At 46.0% G+C, this 22134-nt stretch overlaps 1 pseudogene; it reads right to left on the minus strand.

Annotated features, from left to right (window-relative positions):
- Nucleotides 1-19236: 19236 nt before the first annotated feature.
- LOC138401061 (heat shock factor-binding protein 1 pseudogene) lies at nucleotides 19237-19666 on the minus strand (annotated as a pseudogene).
- Between the last annotated feature and the right edge of the window lie 2468 nt (nucleotides 19667-22134).

The following is a 22134-nucleotide window of genomic DNA, read 5'->3' on the forward strand; positions in this document are numbered from 1 at the left end:
TGATGAATGATTGCTTAATGGGTATGGGGTTTCCTTTCGGGGTGATAAAAATGTTTTGCAACTTGATGGGTGTGGAAGTTGCACAGCATTTTAAATGCATCCAATACCACTGAACTCTGTACTTTTAGTTACTTTTATGTTATGTGGATTTTACCTCAATAAAAAATATAGTTTGTAGTAGTTTTAAGTTTTATTTTATTCTTAATGGGCACACAACAATCATACGTATTTTTGGGGTATGACGTGATGTTTCAATACATGCATACAATATGTAATGATAAAATTGGGGTAATTAGCAAATCCATCACCTCAAATATTTACCATTTCTTTGTGGCGAGAACATTCAAAATCCTTTCTTCTAGTTATTTTGAATACAATATAGTATTGCTACTTATAGTCACCGCATTGTGCAATAGGACATCAAAACTTATTTGTCCTAGCTAACTTTGCACCCACTGATCAACTTCTCCCCATCCTCCCACTCCCCTCCTCAGCCTCTGGTAACCACTGTTCTAGTCTCTACTTCTATGAGATCAACTTTTTTAGATTCCACATGAGTGAGATAGTGTGGTATTTGTCTTTCTGTGCTGAGCTCTTTTCAACTGACATAATGTTCTCCAGCTTCATCCCTGTTGTCACAAAGGACAGAGGTTCATTCTTTTTCATGGCTGAATAGTATTCCATTGTGTATATATTACCACATTTGGTTCATTCATTTGCTGATAGACACTTAGGTTGATTCCATATCTTGGCTGTCGTGAATAGTAGCTGCGGTAAACATGGACGTGCAGATATCTCTTCAACACACTGATTTCATTTCCTTTGGATGTACACCTAGTAGTGGGATTGCTGAATCATATGGTAGCGTTATTTTCAATTTTGGGAGGAACCTTCATACTGTTTTCCATCATAGCTGTACTAATTTACATTCCTATCAACAGCGTGTAAGAGTTCTCTTTTCTCCACATCCTTGCCAACACTTGTAGTCTTACGTCTTTTTGATAATAGTGATTCTAATTGGAGTGAAGTGATATCTCATTATGGTTTTGATTTACACTTCCCTGATGATTAGTAATGTTGAGAATTGTTTCATAAATCAGTTGTCTACTTTTGAGAAACGTCTATTCAGGTCTTTCACCCATTTAAAAAAAATTTTTTTATTTTTCCTGTGACCTGCACAGCTTCCATTCTGCCCATTTAAAAATCAGATTATTTGTTTTTTGCTATGGAGTTATCTGAGTTCTTCATATAATCTGAATATTGACCCCTTGTCAGATGTATAATTTGCAGATATTTTCTCCCATTCTGTATGTTGTCTCTTCACTCTGTTGATTGTTTCCTTTGCTGTGCAGAAACTTTTTAGTTTGATGTAATCTCATTTGTCTATTTTTGTTTTTGTTGCCTGTGCTTTTGAGGTCTTATCCAAAAGATCTTTGCCCAGACCAATGTCAAGAGCATTTCCCCTGTGCCTTCTTTTACCAGTTTCACAGTTAGGGGTCTTACAGTTAAGTCTTTAGTCCATTTTGGGTTGATTGTCATATATGGTGAGAGAGGGGGGTCTAGTTTCATTCTTCTGCACGTGGACATCCAGTTTTTCAAGTACCATTTATTGACGAGACTGTCCTTTCCCCCAGTGTGTGTATTCTTGGTACCTTTGTTGAAAATCAGTTGGGCTGTAGATGCGTGGATTTTTTTCTGGTCTCTAGTCTGTTCCATTGGTCTAAGTGTCTGTTTCTATGTAGTTTGAAGTATTAACCAATGCAATTTTTTTTTGTACAATGCCTTTTATCTCATCACCTTTTTCAGATTCCTTTGGCCTTGGAGATGGTTTTCACAGCAAAAATGCAGAAAGCATGAAAATAAGTTAATATAAGCTTTTATCCTTAAAACTTTTTTTTTTTTTTTTTTTGTAGAGATGTGGTCTCGCTATGTTGCCCAGGCTGGTCTTCAACTCCTGGCCTTAAGCGGCCTTCCAAAGTGCTAGGATTATAGGCATGAGCCACCGTGCCTGGCCCGAAAACTTTTTATTATAGACAATTTTAAGTATATCCAAAAGTAAAGAGAATAATATAATGAGCCCCCATATAGCCATTGCCTGGCTTCTACAGTTATCAACTCATGGAAAAACTTATTTCATTATATGCCCATCTACACTCCTCTTCTGTGGAATTATTTCAATGCAAATCTCAAACATCATATTATTTTAGCTGTAAACGGTTCTGTATGTGTCTCTAAAAGATAGGAATTTTAAACATGTAACCACAATATCATTATTACACTTAAAAAAATCAACAACAAATTCTTAATATTACTCAACATCCAGTGTTTAAATATGCCCAATTGTTGTATAATTTTTAAAAATGTAATGTATTTGTTTGAATCAAGATTCAAACAAGGTCCACATATCGCATTGATTGATAATAATTAAATCCCTTTTAATCTATAGGCTTGCCCTTTCTCTCCTTTTTAAGTGTGCAAGGTGGAATAGGCAGGAATTGGAGAAGTTTCCCTTTTCTGTCTTCTATTAGTTTATTGAAGAAATAAAGTATTTGTCTCATAGAGTTCCTAAATTCTAGAGTTTGCTGATTTGCATCCCTGTGGTGTCGTTTAACACACTCCTCTGATCTCTTTATTTCATGTCACTAGTATCTTAATAGAGTCAGGATAAATGTTTTTAGCAAGAATACATCATAGGTGATGTTGTGTACCTCCACCACAAAGCACATTCCGTATTTTCATCTCACATTCCGTGCGATGCCTAGCCATTGACAATTATGGCCTAGATCTATTGTGCTATTAAAAGGACATAAAATATAAAATGTAAAATTCTAATTCTTCAATTTTTTTTCTCATTTATTAGCTGAAATAATTCTATGAAGAGAAACTTCTTCTAACCAATTATTTGGTTACAATAAGATATGGTTCATACAGGAAAAGTAGGAAAAGTGCTTGATTCTTTCCTTTCTTTTACCAATTTTCAGAATAAAGCGTTGGGCCATGCACCGTGGCTCACGCCTGTAATCCTAGCACTCTGGGAGGCTGAGGTGGGAGGATCACTTGAGCTCAGGAGTTGGAGACCAGCCTGAGCAAGAGCGAGACTTCGTCTCTACTAAAAATAGAAAAATTAGTTGGGTGTCGTGGCACGTGCCTGTAGTCCCAACTACTCAGGAGGCTGAGATAGAAATGAAATTTATAGGTAAATAAGGTATTTTATATATTTGTTTTACGTGAGCTTACGGCCTGTGAAATTCAAACCCATTACAATCAGTTATTGGCTGAGGCACAAGAAGAGAAGAGGATGTGAAAGAGTGGAAGGAGAGGGGCGAAAAAGAAATACTGGGAGGCAGCTTTGCTTACTCTACATGTGGGTCTAAAGCTGTGCTGTGCAATATGGTAGCCACCAGCTACGTGAGGCTAGTGGCTACCATGTTGGAAAACTTAGCTAAAGAAATTTCCACAGTTGCAGAAGGTTCTATTGGACAGTGCTGGAAATGTTGACCGGATATGCATGGGGGGGGGGTAGGGTGTAGACACTGGGCTAGAGGCTTATCCTAGTAACCCCATCTCTGATGCCCAATGAAATGGGCCCAAACTGGTTCTCTGAAGGTCCTGGACAGCTGCCTACATCCATGTGGCCATTCAAGTCTGTGTCTGAGGCTCTTGTTCCCTCCTTCCTCTTCCAGGGAGCACCCGCTGCAGCTCCAGCTCTTCCATCCCCTTCCCTTCAACCTGTTTCTCCAAAGTCGTGCCCTGCCTCATTCCCCAGGTCTCCTTCCCAGGGCCCCAGCAGGCCCCAAACCAGCTGGTCTCTTTGTCCTTCGTCACCTGCCGAGGCCGGTTTACGGGTGGCTGGGAAGCTCCCTGGAGTTGGCAGTAGACAGGGCAACCCCAGCTGGTTCTACTGAGTCTCTGCTGGCTCCTATTTCCTGTTTGTAATAGCCAGGTCCCTGGGCCCATCAAAGGGTGGCACAAAAGCCTGTCCCTTCCCTCCCTCATGGTGTTTACTTTTGAAAAGGGGGAAGTGGAACTGCTCATTGTCTGTGAGCTGGGCTGACAGCACCTTCTACCCTGCAGCCCTCCTGGCCCTGAAACCACCAGCTCTTGGTCCTACTCAGGTGCCCACACCACCCCACAAGCAGCCCTGTCAAAGGCTTCCTCCAGAATTGCACGGTCTGGGGAACTGGGGGCTCCAGACCCAGAGGAAGCCCCCCTGCTCTGTTCTGCGTGGTTCTGCAGGGATGATGCGACCACCTCGTTGCTATCCAAGTTCCATTCAACGAATATCTCTTAGTTATCTACTCCGGCCCTGCCCCTGAGGACACCAGATGAGGCTCCTGCTCCTTGGACATCCACCCTAGAGGGAGAGATAGACAACAAACAAGAAAAGGGCTCACGCCTATAACCCTAGTACTTTGGGAGGCCGAGGTGAGAGGATTGCTTGAGGCCAGGAGTTCGAGACCAGCTTGAGCCACATAGTGAGACACCATCTTTACAAAAAACACAAAAATTATCTGGGTGTGATGGCACACACCTGTAGTCCCAGCTACTCAGGAGGCTGAGGCGGGAGAATCACTTGAGCCCAGGAGTTTGAGGCTGGAGTGAGCTATAATCGCACTACTGCGCTCTAGCCTGGGCCACAGAGTGAGATCATATCTCCAAAGAAACCCGTAGGGGGTGCAGATTCTAATACCAGAGGTTCTTCTGGGTTGGAGGGAGCTGTGAGCGCTGTGCCGGCAGAGGGCGGGGAGGGGAGGTGTGCGCCTGACTGTGAGCTCCGTGAAGCCAGGAGCTGTGCCCCACTGGCCCACCGTGGTGGAATCCGCAGTGCCTGGCCCAGAGGAGTTGCTCATTAGGCATTGAATGCTGCCAGTGCTGCCAAGACAGGGACAAAGCTGGGACTTCTGAGCTGTGCTTGCCTCTGTGGTCTCCATAGCTGCCCCCTGTTCCCTGGGCCCAGACCAGCCAGCTCCGCTGCCACTCAGATTCATTCTCTGGCGTTTGCGGGTCCCTCCCTGCGCTGTGACCTCCAACCTAGCCCAGCTCAGGGCCGGTCTGGCTCCAGGCAGCTCTGTGCAGCCTGGTCTCCTCGCTCGGCAATTTGTCGAGTGGAGACATCAAGTGGTTGGACCCTGGAATGGCAGCAGTCACGCTTGGGAGGACTGGGCCTCCCGCCAGCCTGAGCCCTGATCCGGCCACAGATGAGTTTTGACCTCGGATCCACTTGGAACCTTATCCTGGCTGAGCCCATACTCCTTCTGGCCACAGAATGGGCCCTAACCCTCGTCATACTGAGACCTCCTTTCTTTGAACAACATCCCTAACTAATTTTAAATACGTACTGTAATGACTTGATCCCACTTAAAAGGCTTATTAAAGTGTAATGTATATTCAGAAAAGTGCCCATATCACAAGAATTTTCACAAACTAAACACATCCATGTCACCAACACTCATTGCCAGCACCCCGGAAGCCTTCTCATACTCCCTTCTACTCACCAGCTCCCCAAAGTTATCCTGACTTCTATCAGCATATATTAGTTTTGTCTGTTTTTATACTTCTACGTATTTGAAATCATACTGTATATACTTTTTGGCGTCTGCTTCTCTTGCTCAACATTATGTTGGTGAAATTCATCCATATTGCTATGTATAGTTGTTGATTGTTCTAGTAATTGGTATCTAGTACACCTCTGCATCCTTGGATTCTACATTCATGGATTCAACCATCCACGGATTGAAAATATTTGGAAAAAATTGCCTCTGTGCTGAACATGTACAGACATTTTTTTTTTGTCATTATTCCCCAGACAATACAGCATAGCAACTGTTTAATAGTATTCACATTATATTAGGTATTATAAATAATCTATAGATGAGTTAAAGTATTAATATATAGAAGGATGAGCGTAGGTTATATGCAAATACTACGCTATTTTTATATCAGGGACTTGAGCCTCTGTAGATTTTGGTATCCATGGGAATCCTAGAACCAATCCCCCACAGACACTGAGGGATGACTGTATTTATTTCATTGTGTGAATTTATACCACAATTCGGTTATCCATTCTATTGTCAATGAGCATTTATGTATTTCCAGCTGGAGGTTATTATAAATAGTGCTGGATCTTGTAGTATGTGTCTGTTGGTGAACATTGGTAGGTATTTCTTTACCTAGACGTGAAATTGCTGGGTTATGGGGTAGATATTTGTTTCGCTTCAGTAGATGCTAACAAATAGTTTTCTGAAGCGGTTGTACCAATTTACATGCCCCACCCAGGGTATGAAAATTCTGATGGCTCCACACTCTCACATTATTCATTATAGGCTTTCTGTCTTTTCCATTTTCGACTTTCAGGATGGTGTGTACTGATAATATCACTGCAATGCAGATGATCTTATATGCAGGTGTACTGATTTTATCATTATTACATAGAAGTGATTTTAACGGAACTGGCCCTGCTATCTTTTTTTTTTTTTTTTTTTCTTTTTGAGACAGAGTCTTGCTCTGTTGCCCAGGCTAGAGTGCCGTGCCGTCAGCCTAGCTCACAGCAACCTCAAACTCCTGGGCTCAAGCAATCCTTCTGCCTCAGCCTCCCGAGTAACTGGGACTACAGACATTTGCCACCATGCCCGGCTAATTTTTTTCTATATATATTTTTAGTTGTCCAGCTAATTTCTTTCTATTTTTAGTAGAGATGGGGTCTCGCTCTTGCTCAGGCTGGTCTGGAACTCCTGACCTTGAGTGATCCTCCTGCCTCGGCCTCCCAGAGTGCTAGGATTATAGGTGTGAGCCACCACGCCTGGCCTAGCTTATTGTTATTATAACATTGAGAAGAGATCCAGCTCAACACTTCTAAAACCCAATGAAAAGATTTTAGTTATTTTGGCAAAAATTTATTATATAAATCTCCCAAACTTACAAACTCACAAAGGATTACTTCTACCGCTTACCTGCTTATTCTTAGTAACTCTTATCAGAACAGGTATTTTGTAGTACTTATCCTTGGAGGATTCACCAGGAAGTAACTTTTTGCTAAACTTGGGTTCAGCATTATACCATTGGCCTTCATCGAGGAGAATTATAAGAAACACCCTAGGAAACTGGCTACTGGATTTACTGTCAGGATCTTGCTGAGGACAGTGTTTATTCATTCTGCCCAGTGGCCTCTCTGTGAGCCACAGAAGAAATTTCTTCTATGTCCTAATAATAGGAATAGGTATTTTCTTTGGGGGAAACTGTTTTGCTTTTAGCTGACAGGACTTATGAATCATGCGATGGATCATATTTCCCTTTTCAGAATGGCTGCTAGGAAGCTCAGGGTCAGATTTGTGGCCCACGGTTTCCAAGTACCTAGGACTCTGTAAACTTCGTTGCTTGTATCAACCTCATCCCTGATTGCTCTTAGCTTTCCTTCTTCCATTTCCCCTTTGTCCCTATTTCTTTATCTTGCCAATTTTTACATTTTTAGTCTTAAATTGTTAGTTCTTTAGGTGACCATCTCAGGGACATGGAAATGAGAATAATAAGGCTATCTTTGAGAGTTAAATGCTGGGGTCAGCCCAGCCTGTTCAGAGTAGAGAAGTGCAAAGACTCCAGGTGGAGACAGAACAGCTTCCAGGACACCAATATTTGATTGTAACCTGGGCTTGATGGGGTCCCTAGTGGGGTCTCCATTCCCCAGCATCCTCCTCTCCACACTTCTGCCCAGGGATTAATATACCAGGTTCTGATCTTGGTATTTGACCAACTTCCCCCTTTAGACTATGAGGATTCACCACTTTCTACATACATGTTTCCTGTAAGCAGAGGCAAAAATCAACCTGTCATTCCAACAGGAGGACATTTATGACTTTTAGCTGAAGGAACTGTTTTTACAAGAGTGGTGCTTGATTGGTTCCCAGCTGCGGTGGCTTCCACGGCCTGGCAGCTGGACAGTCTCCTGAGCGTCTGTGCCTCATCAAGGAGACCTTCCTGCCCTGTGTCCACGGCCAGGAGTCCAGGCCCAGAGCCAGCAGGTCAGATAAAGTGGGAATTGGGGCCTGGCGGGGGACATGGATCTGGGACGCTGGGCACGCCATTGCATTTGGGATCCATTTTATACTTTCCGGAGAGCTGGAAGACTCAAAATGGTCCCCAGGTCATTGCTTCTTTGGAACATCTCAGGAGGTAAAGAAATTATCTCTCTGGTCACAGGTGGGCAGGAAGGAGAGGCAAGGTCCTTCATGGCCTGGATTTCCCGCAGCAGGTGAATCCTGATGCCGGCTGCTACCCTGGCCCTTGGCTGGCATCACAGGTGAACGCTGGGACCACAGAGAGGTGAACATAATATCTCGTTTACTCTGGAAAGATCCAGAGGGTTCATTTGGATTATCCAACTTCTTTTCTTCATCTCCTGATAGGACATTTTGCTAACAATTCTTTTGAACTGAGAAATGGGGCTGTTTTCTCGGTTCCAAAGTCCCCCCTTTTTGGTAGAGCAGAGGGCAGGAGATTCACAGCACCTTAGGAGTTTACAACACTAGGTCCCCGGGGTAGGCAGAATAATGGGCCCTCAAAAATATTTTGCAGCCTAATCCCTGGAACCTGTGAATATGTCACCTCAACATGGCACAAGGGACTTTGCAGGTGTGATGAAGTTAAGGATCTTGAGATGGGGAGATTATCCTGGATTATCCAGCTGGGCCCAGGGCCCTTCTAAGAGGAAGGCAGGGTCAAAGTCAGAGGAGGAGATGCGACAGTAGAATCGGAGGTCGGAGTGATGCCATTGCTGGCCTGAGGAAGGATGAAGGCTGTGAACCGTGGAATGTGGGCAGCCTGAGAAGCTGGACCAGGCAAGGAACAGATTCTACCCTAGAGCCTCCAGGAGGAAAGCAGCTCTGCCGACTCCTTGGTTTTAGCTCAGTTCTGACTTGCAGAACTATAAAATAATCATTACAGAGGGGTAAATCATTGCAGCAGCAATAGAACATGAATACAACTCCTCCAACACACGTGCATGCGCACACACACATGCACACACACACGCTCAGCATTTGAAATATGCCTCGTTGGCTGAGCAAGGTGGCTCAGGCCTGTAATCCCAGCACTTTGTGAGGCTGAGGAGGGAGGATTGCTTGAGGCCAGGAATAGGAGACCAACCTGAGCAAGAGTGAGACTGTCTACAAAAAATAAAGAAATTAGCTGGGCGTGGTGATGCAGGCCTGTAGCCCCAGCTACTTGGGAGGCTGAGGTAGGAGGATCGCTTGAGCCCAGGAGTTCGAGGCTGCAATGAGGTACTATGACACCATGGCACTCTAGCCCGGGTGACAGAGTGAGACATTGTCTGGGAAAAAAAAAAAAAAGAAAAAAGAAATACACCTTATGGACGATTCCTCCTCATCAGGCCAAATTTCATATTTGGCTCCATAAAGGAAAGAGGTGTCCTGGGGGCTGGGGTTTGGTCAGTCAGGGCCCAGAGCAACCAGAGCCTGTCCAGGCACATTCTGAGGAGAAGGGTCAGAGCCAACAGGCTTCCAGTATCCCCAGAGCTGCTGGTCAGGGTGGCCCCCAGGGAATGGGTTTGGCTATTGAACATCCACTTCCTCTGGCTCTGACCCCAGGGTTGCTCACGGGGAGAGGGTGCGCTAGTCTGGCCAGTGAGAAAACACTGGTCCCCACTGCTCACTGTACATTCAAAACCAGGCTGTCACTGCCCAGCCCTGGGTGCTGATGATAGCAGCAAACATTTATTAGGAACTTACTATGTCCAACACTTTACTTGGGTGAATTCATGGGATCTTCACCAGAACTCTGTGAGGCATGATTTACTCAACCCTGAGCTGTCAGTGTGACCTTCAGAGTGACCAGTGAGTCCTGGGATTTGGTGCCCAATTGCCGCTCTGTGCTGAGAGGGCCAACGTGAATGCCCTCGGCAAGCACTGCACCCACTTCTGTCTCAGTCAGCTCGGGCGGCTGTAACAGAATACCGTAGACGGGGTGGCTTAAACAACAGAAATTTACTTCTCACGGTTCTCAAGGCTCTGGCAGGCTCGGTATCTGGTGTGGACACTTTTTTCTGGCTTGCAGATGGCTGTTTTCTTGTTGTTTAGTCACATCACAGAGAGGGGAAGATATATCTCTATATCTATCTATCCATCTATCGAGAGACTTCTTTTGTGTCTTTTCTTATAAGGACACTAATCCCATTCAGGGGGGCTCCACCCTCATGACCTAATCACCTCCCAAAGGTCCCACCACTTAATATCATCACATTGGGGACTAGGCTTCAATAAATGAATTTTGGGGAGACACAAACATTCAGTCCATAGCAACTTTTATCTTCTCTTTCTTGATTTCTGCAGTTGATATTCCTAAAAGATGCCTTGAATCCTTCTAGAACAATGTGGGGCATAAATAAACAAATAGAGAGTTAATTAAGAAATCTGACTGCTGACTGGCCACAAACTGGTCCTTTAATCCTAACCTCATACTAAATTTTAGCTCCATCCTCCCCTTGAGCTCCAACCCATGTGCCACACTGACCCCTAACCCCACATTGTGCAGGATGACCTACTCTCATGAGTAGCTGATGAGCGCTTAGTGAGTGCCAGGCACTGGCCTAAGTGTTTTACATTCATTAACTTGTTTAATTTTCCCAATGACCCAGGGGTAGACATCATTGTAACGTCTGCTTTAGAATGAAAGCTGATATAGTAGTTTTAAAGTATTAACTGAGCTTTGGACTCTATGTGAAATAGATAAAATGATACATTAAATTCATTCATTCAGTCCTTCCTTTGCTCATTCATTCAACAAACACGTATGGTGGTTCTGCTTTCTACAAGGCCAAATGTCAGGCGCTGGGGATGCCAGAAAACACGGCAGATAGAGGAGGCGGTTCCAGCCTGCAGAGGTGACAGCCCAGTTTCATCTCCTTCCGATCTGCCCCAGCTCATCCGTGCCCTCCTCCCCGGGCAGGGTATTGGGAGGGTCACGCTGACTTCCTAGTTTCAGGCAGAGACCTTTTTTTTCCAGGCCTTTCTCCCTCTGTAGGGGACAGAATAGTCGGGGAGGTGCTGAGAAAGGGAAGTGAAACTTCATCAGAGGGTCTGGTGAATTCAAATGCATTTTCATCTCAGAGTCAGGAGTGAGGGCACGGGCTTGGCTGCTGCTTCTGAGAACACCACGTGGGCATTGCGTAGGGGACGAGCCCTGGGGCATGCTGTGGCTGTGCCCTGCGGGGTACCAAGACCAGCAAGTGTCCTTTGCATGTCCCACCCCTCCTCCCACCCATGCAGGACAGGTGGACGGGAAGTCAGGCTGTTTCAACTCAGCTGTTTCCCTAGCAGTAAACTCAGCGGGTGTTGGCAACTGTTTGCTGAGTGAACAGATGAACCTCACTGGGGTTTCATGCCCAGCTGGGCAGCTTAGCAGCTGTGTGGCCCCGAGCAAACTGCTCTCCTCTCTGAGTTTTCCCCTTGTCATCTGTCAAAAGAGAACAGTGAGACCTACTAGAGTTGCTCATTCATTCAGTCATGTCAACTTTTTTTTTTAAATCCCTTTTTTATTGTAAAATAAACATAGATAAAGAAAACCACACAAAAGTTGGCTTAATAAGTTATCACAAGGCAAACATCTTTGTAACCACTGTCCAAGTTAAGAAATAGAACTTGGCAAGCACCCCCCACAACTCCCTGCAAATGCCTCTCCCAGCCTTAGTCCCCTCCCACTCCCTCACAATTACTTTTTCTTTCTTTTTTTTTTTAGACAGAATCTTGCTCTGTCCCCCCCCACCCCCGGGGAAGAGTGCAGTGGCGTCAGCCTAGCTCACAGCAACCTCAAACTCCTGGGCTCAAGAGATCCTTCTGCCTCAGCCTCCAGAGCAGCTGGGACTACAGGCACCTGCCACTATACCCTACTAATTTGTCTATTTTACGTAGAGACAGGGTCTCGTTCTTGCTCGGCCTGGTCTTGAACTCCTGACCTCAAGCAATCCTCCCACCTTGGCTTTCCAGAGTGCTCGGATTACAGGTGTGAGCTGCCCCCTGCCCACAATTGCTTTTAGAGTAATCACTTTCTTGCAATACTTTGTTTCCTCATGTGCGTCTTCCTAGATACTATTGTTTAGACTTGCCCGTTTAAAAAATTCATCTTTAAAGTCTCTTTTAATCTATAGATTCCCCTCTATCTACCCGTTTTCCTTACTAGTGATCTGTTTAGCTTGTAGAGTTTCCCACTGTCTGGATTTTGCTGACGACATCCTTACCATGCAGCTTCGTGTGTTCCTCTGTCCTCTGTGCTTCCCGCAGATCGGCAGCTGGATCCAGAGGCTTGATCAGTCTTGGGTTCAATCTCTTCTGCTGGGTTCTCGGTGGGCTTGTGTTTTTTCATCTGGAGACACATACTGCCGGGTGATGCCTCTTTCTACGTGGGCAGCTGCTGGTTAGTCCGTTCATTCATTGAGGGCTGCGAAGTGATAACATCCCAACGCTACCTTTTCTTTCTCATTCATGAGTAGGAATACTTTTAGAAGAGTGACAATTCCCTTATCTACTCTTTGTTGCTTACAGAGTGGTGCAGTTCATGTAAGAAAGGCAAGAGAAATGCTCCATTCTTTCCTTTTATTTACAATTTTCGAGAGAATTAATTGCTTCATCATTCTTCGGAGACCAAGTCATTTTATTAAATATCATTACGAGCTCTAGGATTTAAACATATTTGATGGATTATAATCGGTTACAAGAATTGTTTTTTATGAAGCTCAAATGGTCCCATGCTTGGCTATGGAGAGCCTCTTCAAGTTGGCTCTCAAGTCCTTTGGATATAACCCTAGTCATCTCTGGGAGCTGCCTAGCTTTCTGCATGACAAGGGGAACCAGATTCATCTCCAATCATCATTTGCTGCTCCAGACCTGGAATCGGCCTTTTCTCCAGGAAGCCTTTTCATTTTTAAATGGGAAATGGGATTTCATGACCACTATCTGGGTGCTACGGATGCACATTGCTACTGGTGTGACCATTAGGAAACATATTTTATCACACACAAGGCTTTCAGCCAGAAACCAGGACGGCACCCTGTGTTCATACTGATAATTCCAATTCATATTTAGGATTTTCACTTCATCTCCTTTGTATGACATCTCTCCTTCATCTCTTCTATATGACTTCTATCCTTTCTTCCGTATTGCAAATCAGATCCTCAAGGATATAGGTGATGATAGAATTAGAATATTCTGTCATTACTTATTTTCTTTAGCCACGTTATAAACATAACAGTCTCAAAATGAAAACTGTGATACCACTAGCAACATACAACACAAAACAACAACATAATTACTGGAAATAGTTTGGGTTTTTTTTTTATCACGTGCTGTTCATATTATCCATATTTTAAAAGTGATCTTGTAGCTACATTGTCAGAGCATATAGCCATTGCATGCTATATTTTCTCCTTTGCAATTTCTATTTAGTCTTAGTTGTGCAAGTAACTATATATTTAATATTCACTACCAGGCCTTTTATTTTTTTTCTCTAATGATTTTGATTGTCTAAAGCTTTTTCTCTAATAGGTTCTTCAGGAAAGACTCATCAGAACAATATTCTAAGTTCTTTCATGTGAATAACTATTTTCCTATGCCCATGATATTTTCAAGTCAGTTTTGCTGGACATAAAATTATTAACATATTCTTTGTTCTGAACATCTTAAATATGTTACTTCATTTTCTTCCGCTATAAAGCATTACTCTTGAATAGTCTGATAATAATCTAATTTATTTTTGCTTGTAAGTCAGTATTTATTTTTTTGCCTAGAGGCCTGAAGGATTTTTTTGTCCTCTTTCCTTGAATTTTATTAGAATGTGTTTTGAAGATGTCTTATTACACTGGGTTGATATTTTCAGTATGTTCTTTCAATATGTAATTTGAATTTTTTAAAACTTCCCTAAGTTTTCTTGAATTACTGTTTTTAGTGTTTGTTCTCTTGGCTTTGGCTTTCTTCTTCTTCAGGGACTCATATTATGTACAGGTTGGAACTTCTTTGCCTCATTTCAAAATCTGCCACTTTCTCTAGAATATTTTAGAAAATCCCTTCTTCATTTCTTGTTGATTTAAAATATTTCTTCCTTTGTTTCCATTTTGTTTTAAGTCATTATCTTAAGGTTGGGTTAATTTGCTCTTGTGTTCCTTCTAGTTAGTCTTAATTTCTAAAATGATTTTTCCCCTTATATTTCTAGTTTTTTTTTCCTCAGTTCTGTCACCTTATTTACATGATCATTTAATCCTGAGTTATGTTCTTCTTTCACATCTTGCATAATTAAAAAATGCCTTTTAGGTCATTTCGAAATAGAAGTTTACAGTTTTGATCTGTTCTGAGACCCGTCTTGCTGGCGTGCTTTTTCTGTTTGTAGGGTGCTTTTTTGCTCCGTGTTCTCCTTTTGCTTAAATTAACTTTGTATGGGATTTGGCATCAAGACTTTTCTGTTGCTCATTTTTATGTAAAATTAGTTTTCCTAAACTTGAAGGACGAGCTGTGCAGGATGGCATCGCTAACTTCAAGAGCACCCTCTCTTGTGGTTTCCATGTGGTGTACAAAAATATGGTGGCCTGCTTTCTGAGGTTTCCTGTCTCAACTTCCTCCCTCCTCTTTTATCTGGATCTTCTGCTTCCTTCTTTTTGATTGTCCTGGTCCTGCCCCATTTTGAGCCCACTGTCAGGGGTGTGGGACCCTGCCCGTCCTGGAAGGGAACCCCAGTGGGTTAGTGTTGAGAGTTCAGAGCGTTCAACTGCTCCAGCGCCCGAGGCCTTGCAGGCTCCTGTACTTACCTGCTACAGGACTAGGCAAGAACCTCCCAGTTTCAGTTGCTCTTCTCAAATGGTCCCTCTGTGTGTTCCAGCAAATACCTGCTGGCTCTTTTGGGATTCTCTTGTTCTCAGGTTCATCAGACACCCCCTTGTTTCCCTCTGCTGGCCAGTGGATGGGGCACCAAGGGCCAGAAGCCAACCCAGGGACAGCGTCGCAGGGGGAATCCTAAGAGGCATCTGATAACATGCAGTGGCTACTGGAGGCTTGCGTGCTTCGACTCATGTTTTGGTGTTCACGGGGAGACCTTATTGCCTAATTTTGAAGCAAACATTGTCTGTGGATTTTGCTTTTGCTTATTTGACCTGCTTATTTTTATGTGGGAATTTGGAGAGATTCAAAAACTATGTTGCTCTCTTCCCAGCCAGTTCAGAGACAATGAGATGTAATGATAAATGCACGACAAAGTGTGTAAGGTGCTGGGCCATCTTAAGTGTCCTGGTGTCCTGCAACCCAACTGCTCCTGCCTTCTTTTTTTTTTTTTTTTTTTTTTTAGAGACAGGGTCTTGCTCTGTCACAGCTCACTGTGACCTCCAACTCCTGGGCACAAGCAATCCTCCTGGCTCAGCCTCCCAAGTAGCTAGGACTATAGGAGTGTACCACCACACCCAGCTGGTTTTTTAATTTTTATTCTTTTGTGGAGACAGGGTCTTGCTATGTTGCCCAGTCTGGTCTCAAACACCTGGCCTCAAGCCGTCCTCCCGCCTTGGCCTCCCAAAGTACTAGGATTACAGGCATGTGCTACTATGCCTGGCATGCCTTCTGCTGCCCTGCCACCAAGCCTCATCCCCTCCCTCAATTCCTGCAGGCCTGACCTCTGGTCCTTATGCTCAGGGGGTGGGGCATGAGGCAGAGCAGGCTCCCAACACTGGCTGTCCTGAGGCTGGGGGCCCCTGGTCTTTATGCTCTTGCCTTACCCTGCTGGAGCCTCTCTGGGTATTTCGTCCTAGAGCGGGTTTTGCAGAAGAGAAGGGAAAATCCTCCTTTACATCTGCCACCCCCACCTCCACTGGAAAGGTTGTTCCCGCGGAGAACCTGCTATGAGCCTGCTATGAGCCTGCTATGAGCCTGCTGCGCCATCTGCTGGCCATTTGTTTAATTGCAGAGGCAACAGGTCTCGGCAACCCCCCCCCGTCCCCCCCCCCGCCCCGGCCCCACCCCAGCCAATGAGGTGGGTTAATCCTTTTTTCCCCTAGTTGTATTATGTTAAAATGGTGATAATAAAGGGAAATAAAGAGAAAGTTTCCCCACATGATCCCACTGTCTGGACAAAAGCACATCTTTCCTTTTCTTTCTTTCTTTTTTAAAAACATAAATAAAAATGTGTATTTACTCTAAGGGGACTGGGCCCATGTGTCCTTCTCTTCTGGCTCCTGAAAAGGCATCTGGAGATCATGGGCAATAAGGGGAGAAAGAGCCCTGATTCTGTAGCCCAAAAGACTCGGCTTTGAACCTCACTTTCCCAGTCGCAAGCTGGGTGAGGTGGGCCAGTTAATTCACCTCTCTGTTTCTGACTCTGTGTGTGCCAGACAGGATACCCCCGCCCCAAGATGTCCATGTCCTAATTCCTGGAACCTGTGACTATGTTACCTTACATGGCAAAAGGTCCTTTGCAGATGTGATTAAAATTGCAGCCTTGAGATGGGGAGGTGACCCTGGGCCAGCTGGGTGGGCCCAATCTGATCACCCGAGTCCGTAAGTGCGAAGAACCTCTCCTGGCTTCAGTCGGAGACAGACAGCGATCCCGGCTTTGAGGCTGGAGTCGGGGCCATAAGACAAGGAACGTGGTGGCCTCTGGAACCGGAGGAAGGACACATTCTCCTGGGAGCCTGCGGAGGGAACGCGGCCCTGCTGGCACCTTGATGTTAGCCCAGGGGACCTGTGTTGGACTCTCACCTCCAGAGCTGTAAGGTAAAAAGCTTGTATTGTTTTAGCAGCTAAGTTTGTGGTCATTTGTTGTTATAGGGATAGAAAATGAATACACTGTATTGTGGGGATGGTAACAGTATCGACTCCATAGGTTGGTGGGGAGAATGGAATGGGATCACCGTGGGGAATGCTTTGTAAATTGTAAAACATTTTACAAGTATTTGAAGGTCTCCTCTGGGAAGATATCCATTTATTCTTTTACTTACTCCACCGTTATTTTCCGAGCACCTACTATGTGTCAGGCACTGTGCTCAATGCAGGGGTTGCAGGAGCGAATGCAGTTCCTTTTTTCACAGGGCTTGCAGGTGAGGAGGGTAGCAGGATGTTAAAAGGCCACACGAGCACACGTATCATGGAGTTACAATTGCGATGTGTGCACTGAAGGGATTGTTGGGGAGCCACGAGAGTGTGGAGCTGGGAACATGCCAGCCCTCAGGCTTCCGGCCTCAGGCTTTGGGCAGCCTCTGCAGGGTTGTGGCTTGTCCTTGCTAACCTTCCCACACGGGCTGGTCTGCCCTGATTGGGGATAGGTTGTCAAGGACAAGAACCCAGGCCAGAAAGAGCATTCCAGGGCCATTGGATGGATCTGTGGTGGCCTCAAGATCCAGGCCTTGCAGGGGGACCCCTGTGCTGATCCATCAGGTGTGGGGGTCTGGGACCCTTGTTTGAGGCCAGTGAGGTCAAGGCTGCCTGGAATGGTGGGAAGGGAGAAGGCAGGGCTCGGCATGTGGCCCCAGACCGCTGACCCTTGGGCCCCCATCTTTTTCTGGAGCAATTCCAGCAAAAGGGCTTCCCAAGCTCCGTGGCTTCAGGGAGTGAAACTGAGTCGGTTCAGAGCCTTGTGGCTGCAGATGCTGGGACAGAGGCTGGGACACCTTATTGCGCTCTGTAAGTCCTCTCTCTGGTGGATACTGGTCTGAGGCTCCTCATGTGGCCTCTTGGGTTTCCAGAGCCGCCTGGCAGCCCCCTCCTATGCCTCCAGTGCGGTGGAACAGGCTCCTTTGGAAACACACACTCTCAGAGGGCACAAGAGATGCCCGGTGCTGCAACTGACTGCAGCATCTTATCTGGCTGGACAGATCTTTTTTAGGGTTTTTTTTTTTTTTTTTTTTTTTTTTTTTTTTTGAGACAGTCTCACTCTGTTGCCTGGGCTAGAGTGCTGTGGTGTCAGCCTAGCTCACAGCAACCTCAAACTCCTGGGCTCAAGCAATCCTTCTGCCTCAGCCTCCCAAGTAGCTGGGACTACAGGCATGTGCCACCATGCCCGGCTAATTTTTTCTATATATTTTTAGTTGTCCAGCTAATTTCTTTCTATTTTTAGTAGAGACGGGGATCTCGCTCTTGCTCAGGCTGGTCTCGAACTCCTGAGCTCAAACCATCCGCCCGCCTTGGCCTCCCAGAGTGCTAGGATTACCGGTATGAACCACCACGCCCGGCCTGGAGAGATTTTTTTAATAGGGACGGAGGAGGAGGGGTGATGCAGGATGAATCATACAGTTGAGACAGGGCAGAGGAACCACGAAGCTTGGTCTGTCTGCAGATCAGCGTCCCACTGGACTCCAAGCCTGAGAGACCAGGGCCAGAACAGGAGCTGTGCTGCCACCTGGTGGCAGGTTTCAGAGCTGCTGTTGGGTCGGATGCCTTGTCTCCTGGGGTGGGGCTTTCTGTTCAATCCAGTCGGGCTCAGCTCAGCTCCTGACAGAGTGGATGATGGAGAGAGCCCAGTGAACGAATTTGGTAGAGAAGGTGGTAAGGTCTGGCCTTCGAGTCCCTTTCACCCTTCATGTCCTAGTTGGCCAGGTTCACCACAGTTCTGGGAATCAGGGACAATTCCAGAAAAAGGGCGGTTGTTGAGAACTGGGCACCCTCCTCCCCAAAGAGAGACCACAATGGGCTTCACAGACTTCAGGGTCAATGTTGATGATTTCTCTCTCAGACCTGCTACTCTAGAAACCTCGAATGTGGAGTTTACAGGTGCACCTGGAGCCAGGTGGAGGGGCCATAGCACATTCCAGGGATCAATGGGAAATATGGTTCTGTCTAGATCAGGTGTTCTCAGGAGGCACTTCACAGATGGGCAACATGCAAACTGGTCCACCCGTTCCTCCCAGGTACCACCTGTCTCCAGGGAGTGTGCATCTGCAGGTTATGTGGTGTAACCATGGCGGTGCCACCAACCCTGAGACCAGACAGCCTGAAGGCCGCAGGGTGGTCAGCTGAAATCCTGAGATCAGGAACACAGAATGGAGTCCTGTTTATGCAATAAGGGATTACAAAACCACACCATCTAGAGCCTTTTCGGTGTATCTCCTAAGACCTGTCTGTCTTGGAAAAATTGGAAAGTGGAAGAAAGACCAAGGTCTACAGAAAAGTGGGAAACATTTGGCAAATGTTTTTTATTTTTATTTTCTTTAATGTGGGAACCACCAAAGTTTTAGTGTTTAATAATTGACAGCACAATTGACCAAAGTTCAAGATGTGAAGATACCACGTTCAAGACACTTGGGGATAAATCACTCTATAAACTAACTATATAGTATGTCATAAGAATGCACATTTTATAATATCAAACCTGTCTACACATAGTAGTTAGCTGCAGAAAGCCATGCAGTCTTCTCTTGGCTTGGAAAAATGGTGTTCCAGATTTCAGTGTAAATTATTAGCAACCTTCAGCTCTTTTGTGTGGCCAGTATCTTGTTTTCACCTTCCAGTTCTTCCACTCCAGCCTGTGTCATGAGGTCTTCGATGTTTTTCTCCAGATCATCAATGCGACTACTCATAACATCAATTCTTGCAATGATGTGGTCAGACATGGTCTGAAATCCACCTTGCATCGGCTGCAGGAGTGTCTGCAGCACCGAGGTGAGTTCCTGCATGGTCTTGGGGTCAGCCTCAGCCATCTCCCTGGTTCCCCATGGCAAATGTTTTCTAGAACCTTAACTTTGGCTTCAGCCAGAGTAAATAAACTAGCAAATGAATTTGCTTCATTTCCTATTATAGTTCATTCATTTACAAAATGTAAACTTTTTCGTAATAGAAAATTATTTTCTCCTCATCTCTACCAAAATGACGTTGACGAGTATTGAAGAGAACACGGGCACGTTCCGCAGGGAACTCTAACACGCACGCGCTTTGAAAGACGTGGAGGATGGAGGATGGAGTTTGGAGGATGTTGGCTGTGGCAGTTTGTAGGAGAGAAAATTTGGAAACGACCCAAGTGTCATCAGCGGGGTTACAGATCAATAAATTGCGGTGCATGTGGCAGATGTCAGTAGCGTGACAGCCTCCATAGTTAAAAGAACCTTCTCTCTGTAGTGACATGCAAAGAGCTGAAAAACAACGTGGAGTTAGAAAGCAAGTCGTAAAAGCTTATATTCAGTATGTTATTTATGGATTTATAACTGCGTAACAAAAGAGGAGAACATGAATGGGAAACACACACCGCTTTCATTTGTCAATGAGCAAATCAGTGCCTCTTTGCCTGGGTGAGTCCTGGTCATCTTTCAGCTCTCAGCTCAGCACATCACTTCTTCAGGGCAGTAGGTGCCCTGCTAGCAGGTCGCAGAACCCACACCTTTCCTTCATGTTTCTTGTCCCGGTTATGTATTTAGTGGTGTGATTATTTGATTAATGTTCTTCCCCTCGGCAAGCTTTATTCAAGCAGGAACCTTGGCCACCTTCTTCACCACGGCCTCCCTGGCCCCTAGCCCAGTGCCTGACACGGTGCCTGACGCATGGTGCCTAGTGAATGAATTTCTGATTTCTGTCTGTTCCCCCAACTAAGTTGTAAGTTCCATGAAATGGGGGCGGGGTGGGGTGGTGTGTGTGTGTGTGTGTGTGTGTGTGTGTGTGTTGGAGGGGTGAGGGGGAGTGCTGGTTTTCTTTCTCACTGAATCCCTCAAGGTTTAGTGATTCTGAAGGCAGGCTGTGGAGTCAGAACTCGTGAGCTCAAATCCTCACTCTACTACTGCAGGCTGTGTGGCCTTGAGCAAGTAATTGCATCTCTGAGCTCAGTGTCTGCAAAAAGGATGATGATCCCTTCCTTAGAGTTTTATTAGAATTAAATAACGTAATATATGAAAAAAGTCCAGCAAAGTGCTTGGGATTAGGGCCTCAGTTCATTTGTTAAATGTCCAAATGGCCCCCCTGGGAGAAGCACCTGGGCGGGGGGCGTGTCCCGTGGAGGTGGGATGCTGTGTGTGCTCTGCCCTCTGGGGCAGGCTGGGCCATCTCCTGTGAGACCACCAGGTGGCGCTGTGGTCATTCGCACCGGTGGTGCTCAGCCCAGGGGCTCTCACAAAGCTACAAAGTGGCTTCCAGCCTCCTTCGCAGCCAGAGGTCCTGTCTGCAGGTCCCCAAGTGGCTGTCCCACTCTGCTTTAATTTCTCAGTGATGGGCAGCTCACTACTCCCGGGCCGGAGACCATTTCAGGGCTGGTCTGAGAGTCTCTATCCTCTGGGTGGGGGCAGGGGGACCCCAGGGACTAGGGGAGCCCAGATGGAAAGGAAGGGGCAGACCGGTGTCAGGAGGGACACCAGTGTCAGGAGGGACGCGGGTGAGGCAAGCCTGGTGCTCAGGAGCTGCTCGCTCTCAGGCTTGCACAGTGTGGGGGCTGAGTCCCATCGGTGGCCTCATAAAGACACCTAGGGCCCCGGCTGCAGGCTGGTACTGGCTTTAGCACTGCCCATCTTCCACTCATCCACGGCAGCATGGAGAACTCACCATGTTGTGCAGAAACTCATTTGCTTCTCTTAAGAACCCCAGCTGGTAAGAACCATTATCATCCTCATTTTTCAGATAAGAAAATTGGCACAGAGACCAGTTAAGAAGCTTGCAGGTAAAAAGTGGCAAAGCCTGGATTTGAACCCTGGCAGTTTGGCTCTAGACACCACCTCTGAACACGACTTGTCTCCACTGCTGTGCTAACCTGGCCACCCTCCTTCCCCCCATCCAGCCGACATTTGTGAGGAGCCCGGTGGGGAGCAAAACCCGGACCGCCCTGGCCCTGGTGGAGTTTTTGGTCCAACCGCTTGAGTCCTGGCTCTGCCATGACCTTATCCTGTGACCTTGGAAGAGTCATTCAGCTTCGCTGTGCCTCAGTGTCTTCCTTATGACCCGAGTATGTCAGTCCTGGGCTCCTCGAGTGTCGGGGAGGATGAAGGGATTCAAACCTGGGGAGCTGCGGCCTGGCACAGGGGAGGGGCTTGGGAAGCGTTAGCCATAACCATCACTGGCTTCGGCCCAGGTCGGGACGTTCTCCTGGGTCAGGTGTCATGGCCGCCACGTGCAAGAGCAGAAGAATCTGACACTCCTGGGTTTGCATCTTGGCTTTGGCACCCTGAGGGTCTGGGACATGTGATTTTGGAGA

The sequence above is a fragment of the Eulemur rufifrons genome, chromosome 20 (genome assembly GCF_041146395.1).
Source record: "Eulemur rufifrons isolate Redbay chromosome 20, OSU_ERuf_1, whole genome shotgun sequence".
In the NCBI taxonomy this organism is placed as follows: Eukaryota; Metazoa; Chordata; class Mammalia; order Primates; family Lemuridae; genus Eulemur; species Eulemur rufifrons.